Raw genomic sequence first — 6,000 nt, forward strand, 5'->3', positions numbered from 1 at the left:
AGATTTCTATCAAAACACATGCTTTAGTTCAAGATACCCAAGTTAGGAAGTCTTATTAGGGAGATTAATGGTACCATAGTGACTTGAGATCCATGCAACATTTGAGAGCAGGTGAAATGAGATTGTGCTTTCAAGATATGTAACAAACTTTCCATCTTAACCATTCTTAACTATTCACTTTTGTTGTGTTGTGTAATCCATGCACATTGTGTATAGAAAGTCTTCAGAATTGCCCCATTTGTTAGGAAATAGAAAGACTTGGAAAAAATTATATTAAGTGAAGTAAGCCAGGCCCAAAGAAACATATGTCCCATGGTTTCCCTTATTTGCAATATCTAGTATATGTATGAGTCAAGCAGAAAAGGTCAGATAAGGTGATGTTAGGAAAACGAACCCTAAGATATGTATTTAAATGTTTTTTTTCTTTTATGCATTTGTTTCTAACGCATTTATAAGATTATTTCTTTGTTGCTTTGTATGTCCCTCCCCCACAGTATAACCCCTGCTTTCACTGTATTTGATATCGGCATAATTTGTGGAGAGGAAGGGGAAAAACAAGTTGTTTAAATAAGGATACAGGTGGACCAATTGCAATAATGAGATGTACAAGTTGTCATGTCAAAAACGAACTTTACAACTTTGGTGGGGGGGGGGAGGGATTAGGTGGGGGGAGGCTGGGAAGAGAGGAGAAGGGGAATCAAAGGAGGAGGCTACAATGCTTGGTAAGAAATGTACTCATTATCTTGCCCATGTAATGGTAACCCCTCTGTACAGTATTTTCACAATTAAAAAAAAGTCTTCAGAATACTTGCCTTGTAAAACAGAATCTCTATTCTTTTTAAACAATATTTTTCTATCTCCATTCCCAGCCCAGGGAAATTACCAGTCCACTTCAGTGGCTTTGACTCCTCTAAGTAGTTCATGTAAGTGAATCATGCCGCTTTTGTCTTTTTGTAACTGGCTTATTTCACTTACCATAATTATTGCAAGGCATATCCCTGTTGCCGAATGCAAAGGACTCACATTTTTAATATTGTAAGATGTTTAGACATATATGAATACACACATAACACAATTTATTTTTTTATTTATTCATCATGGGACATTTAGATTGCTTCTACCTCTGAGCTATTGTGAGTAATGCTGTTATGGAAAGGATCTGAAAAGATCTCTTTGCAATCTTGATTTCAATTTCTTTGAATATAGAATGAGATTGCTGGGTTGTATGGCCATTAAACTTTTAATATTTTGGGGAACTACTATACAGTTTTCCATAATTGGTACAACATTTTATAATGCATCTAACAGTGCATAAGAATTTCAGTTTCCCTACATCTTCATCAATATTTGTTATTGTCTGAAATTTTTCTTTGATATTGATAATTCTAGTAGATAGAAGTTATTGGAGATCTGTGGTTTTATTTGCATTTCTCTATTTAAGTGTATTTGAAACTGGCATATTGCTCCTGAATTGTTGTGTCTCCAAGTCCTTTGTCTAATATTTAGTCATTTAATTTTTTACCTGTTTTTGGTGATGTTTTGTTTTTTACTTAGACATAATCTTGCTGTGTAGCTTAAATTGGCTTTGAACAACTCATGTTCATCCTCTCCTTAGCCTATAGAGTGCTGGGATTACAGGTATATAATGTACCACTGTACATTATGTACCACTGTATTGGCTTTTTTAAAAAGTATTTTTTGTTGTTGTTGTAAAGATACTGTACAGCCAGTTGCTGGTGGCTCACACCTGTAATCCTAGCTACTCAGGAGGCTAAAATCTGAGGATCACAGTTCAAAGCCAGCCCAGGCAGGAAAGTCTGTGAGACTCTTATCTCCAATAAGCCACTAGAAAACCTGAAGTGGTGTTACGGCTCAAGTGGTAGAGCACTCGCCTTGAGCTGAAGAGCTGAGGGATACCACCCAAGCCCAAAGTTCAAGCCCCACAACTGACAAAAAAAAGATACTGTACAGAGGGTTTAGAGTTACATGAGTAAGGTAATGAGTACAGTACATTTCCTATCAAGCATTGTTACCCTCTCTTAGTCCTTTCTTACAAAGGGAACTTGAAGGCCAAGGCCTCTGTGTGCTTTCATGAGGCACTATGCTAAAAGAGCCCTGTGCTTGCCATAATGCTCTATCAGAACCATCTTGAACTTTGCAATGATTTTTGAACTCTGTGTATTTGTGGTTTGTTTTGGACTCCATAGACTAGGCTTACCAGCTCTTTCTCCCACCATTTGCCTCCATTCTTTACCATCTTCATGTCCTCTGGTGCTCTTGGTGGCTTCCTTTTTTTAGTCTTCACTCTTCCCTTGGATAGCTGCCAACCTTAGATGATTTTTTTAACCTTCTGACAAAGTTGTCTGTGCTCAGTGTTCCATTTAGTTAAATCACTTTGGCTAATTTGTCATCAATGTGGTGATCAAAATATTTAAGCCTGTGAGGATGACAACTGGGATAATATGAATTTCAGTCTTCATCACAGATACCAGGAAATCATTCTGAAGTGCAAGACCATGCCTCACATGTGCTTGCAGTTGAATTTTGCTCAGATACTATTTTGAATCTTTTAAGCATATTAAGTACAGCTGGTGAAACAAACCCTCTCCATTCAGGCTGCCTGCATGTTGCATTTGCTATTGAGTGAACTGTCAAGATAGTTTTGCTAGAAAATTAGCTCTTTTGTTCCAAGAACACAGGTAAAAAAATAAATGATAACTAAGCAAAGGGAATTGCCAAAGGGAGCAAGAAAACTGGATTTTTTTGTACTGCTTTCCTCTAACACTGTAATTTCCCTTAATTGTGGTGTGCAAGATTCTCTGGAGGAAAAGAGAAACAGAGAATATGTCAAGCTGTGTAACTTTTCTCAAATAAATAGCCATTGCTGTCGCTGTCCACATTGAAGATGAAGTGCCAGGGAATACTAATGGCCAGGAGATTCGCATCATTGATCTTCATCAAGCAAGTGTATTACTTTTAGTGAAGTGTTTCTGTGCCTCTGCCTCTGCCTCTCTCTCTCTCTCTCTCTCTGAACCCCTGCTGCTTCCTCTTTCTCCTGCCTGCAACTTTCATTTTAACTGTTAAGTCATTAATCAACAGAGCGACCTTGACTAGGAAAGTCTAAATTTGGCGGGTAAATGGAATGGAAATCTAAAGATGCACAGTCCCCCCCCCCCCTAGAAACAGGAGACTGTACATGATTTCTTGCAGAGCTTTGAGCAGAAGCCTGAAAAGAGTAATAGGTACCATTTAGAACAAACTTCCTGCACCTGTCAGAGCAAGAAGTTTTAGGCTGCCTCCCAGGGATGGAATTTAGAAAATTAGTGATAACTGTAAATGCCTTTTATTAGCCTAATTTAAAGAAAGAATGTTATAGAATCTACAGATGAGCTTTTACAAAGAAATGGGAAATGACTGTCTCCCCCGCCCCCTTGATAATACCAGATTTCTGCTCTACAAAATGCAAGGGTTTTGCCCTCAACCAGATGTGGATTATAATCCCAGGGATACTGAGCAAATTTCAGGCAGTGACAGGAACCAGGTATTGTTGGAGTGGGAGGAACCTGACTTTCTACTTTTGTCAATCTTGTAGGAATTTGCTCCAAACAAAGGAACAACATGTGTGGGTTTGTTTTGTAAACACGACTTCTCAATAAATCTCTGGCCTAACCTTCAACAAGATCACTCCCTAAGACTGTCACATGGGGAAATTCAGGAGCCACCTGTAAAACGGACTCAATTTTTTTTCTTTTTCTTTTTTATTGTGAAAATACCGTACAGAGGGGTTACAATTACTTGGGCAAGGTAATGAGCCTTATCAAGCATTGTTGCGTCCTCCTTTGTTTTCCCTTCCCATCATTTCCCATCCCCCCACCTCCCCTTCTATCCCTCTCACTCTCCCCACCCCCCTCCCGCTCACCCCCACCCCGCCTCCCCATGCCAAAGTTGTAAAGTTCGTTTTTCTTTTTTTTTTCCTTATGAACACACAGTAGATTTAATAAATATTCTGCAGACATTATTCCATATGATATTTATATGCCTGATTTTGGATGAGAGAAAAAAGTTGTGGAAAGATATTAATCAATTAGATATAATTTCAATCAACCATAAGCAAAACAATAATGTCCAGCCACAGTTTGTACCAGATAAGCTCCCATATCACTTTTTTTTATTTTTTTATTTTTATTGTGAACATACTGTACAGAGGGGTTACAATTACATGGGCAAGATAATGAGTACATTTCTTATTAAGCATTGCAGCCTCCTCCTTTGTTTACCCTTCACATCCCTCCCTTCCCAGCCTCCCCCACCTCCCCAATCCTCCCCCCCCCCACCAAAGTTGTAAAGTTCGTTTTTGACATGACAACTTGTACTTTTCATTGTTGCAACAGGTCCACCTGTATCCTCAAACAACTTGTTTTTCCCCATCTCCTCCACAAATTATACTGACATAAAATATAGTGAAAGCACGGGTTATACTGTGGGGAAGGGACATACAAAGGAACAAAGAAATAATCTTATAAATGCATAAGAAACAAATGCATGAAAGAAAAAAAACATTAAAATACATATCTAAGGGTTCATTTTCCTAACATCACATTATCTGACCTTTTCTGCTTGACTCATACATATACTAGATATTGCAAATAAGGGAAACCATGGGACCTATGTTTCTTTGGGCTTGGCTTACTTTGCTTAATATAATTTTTTCCAAGCCTTTCCATTTCCTAACAAATGGGGCAATGTCATTCTTTCTGACGGAGGCATAGAATTCCATTGTGTATATATACCCATTTTCTTGATCCATTCATCTACTGAGGGGCATCTGGATTGGTTCCAGATCTTAGCTATGGTAAATAATGCTGCAATAAACATAGTTGTGCGGTAGCTTTAGTGTGGTCTTGTTTGTAAACATTTGGGTAAATGCCCAAAAGTGGGATTGCTGGGTCATAGGGGATCTCTATGTGAAGTCTTTTGAGGAACCTCCATACTACTTTCCAAAGTGGTTGAACAAGTTTACACTCCCACCAACAATGAAGTAAGGTTCCCTTCTGTCCACATCCCCTCCAGCATCTGTTGTTATTAGAGTTCTTGATTTTTGCCATTTTAACTGGGGTGAGGTGGTATCTCAATGTTGTTTTGATTTGCATTTCTTTTATGGCTAGGGAAGTTGAGCGTTTCTTCGTGTGTCTATTGGCCATCCTCCTTTATTCTTCAGAGAAGTTTCTCTTTAAGTCTTTAGCCCACTTATTTATTGGGCAGTTGTTTCTTTGAGGATTTGTTGTTGGGGAATTTAATTTTTTTGAGTTCCAAGTCTATTTTAAATATGAGACCCTTGTCCGTTGTATGGCTAGTGAAGAACTTCTCCCAATCCGTGGGCTTTCTATTGATCTTGCTAGCTATGTCCTTTGCCATGCAGAAGCTCTGCAACTTCATGCAATCGCATTTGTCCAACCTTTCTTTGATTTGTTGTGTTCCGGGTCTCTATTAAGAAAATTTCAGCCTGCTCCAAGGAGACCTAGGGTTTCTCCTATTCCATCCTGTAATGTTTTCAGAGTGTCTGCTTTGACTCCGAGGTCTTTGATCCATTGGGAGTTGATTCTGGTGCAGGGTGATATATAAGGATCTAGCTTTAGTTTTCTACAGGTAGTTAAAACCAATTTTGCCAGCACCATTTACTGAAGAGGCTGTCTTTCTTCCATTCTATTTTTTTAGCTCCCTTATCGAGGATTAAATGGCTAAAGGATTGTGGGTTCATTTCTGGGTCTTCTGTTCTATTCCAGTGGTCCTCAGGTCTGTTCTTGTGTCAGTACCAAGCTGTTTTGATTCCTATGGCTTTATAGTAGAGTTTGAAATTTGGTATTGATATTCCTCCAGCAGTGTTCTTTCCATTGAGGAGAGTTTTTGTTATTTGGGGTCTTTTATTGTTCCATATGGATTTTTGGATTGCCTCTTCTATTTCCTTGAAGAATGAGGTTGGAATTTTGACAGGTATCGCGT

Source organism: Dipodomys spectabilis, unplaced genomic scaffold, assembly GCF_019054845.1.
Source record: "Dipodomys spectabilis isolate Male_0828 unplaced genomic scaffold, ASM1905484v1 ptg000187l, whole genome shotgun sequence".
NCBI lineage: Eukaryota > Metazoa > Chordata > Mammalia > Rodentia > Heteromyidae > Dipodomys > Dipodomys spectabilis.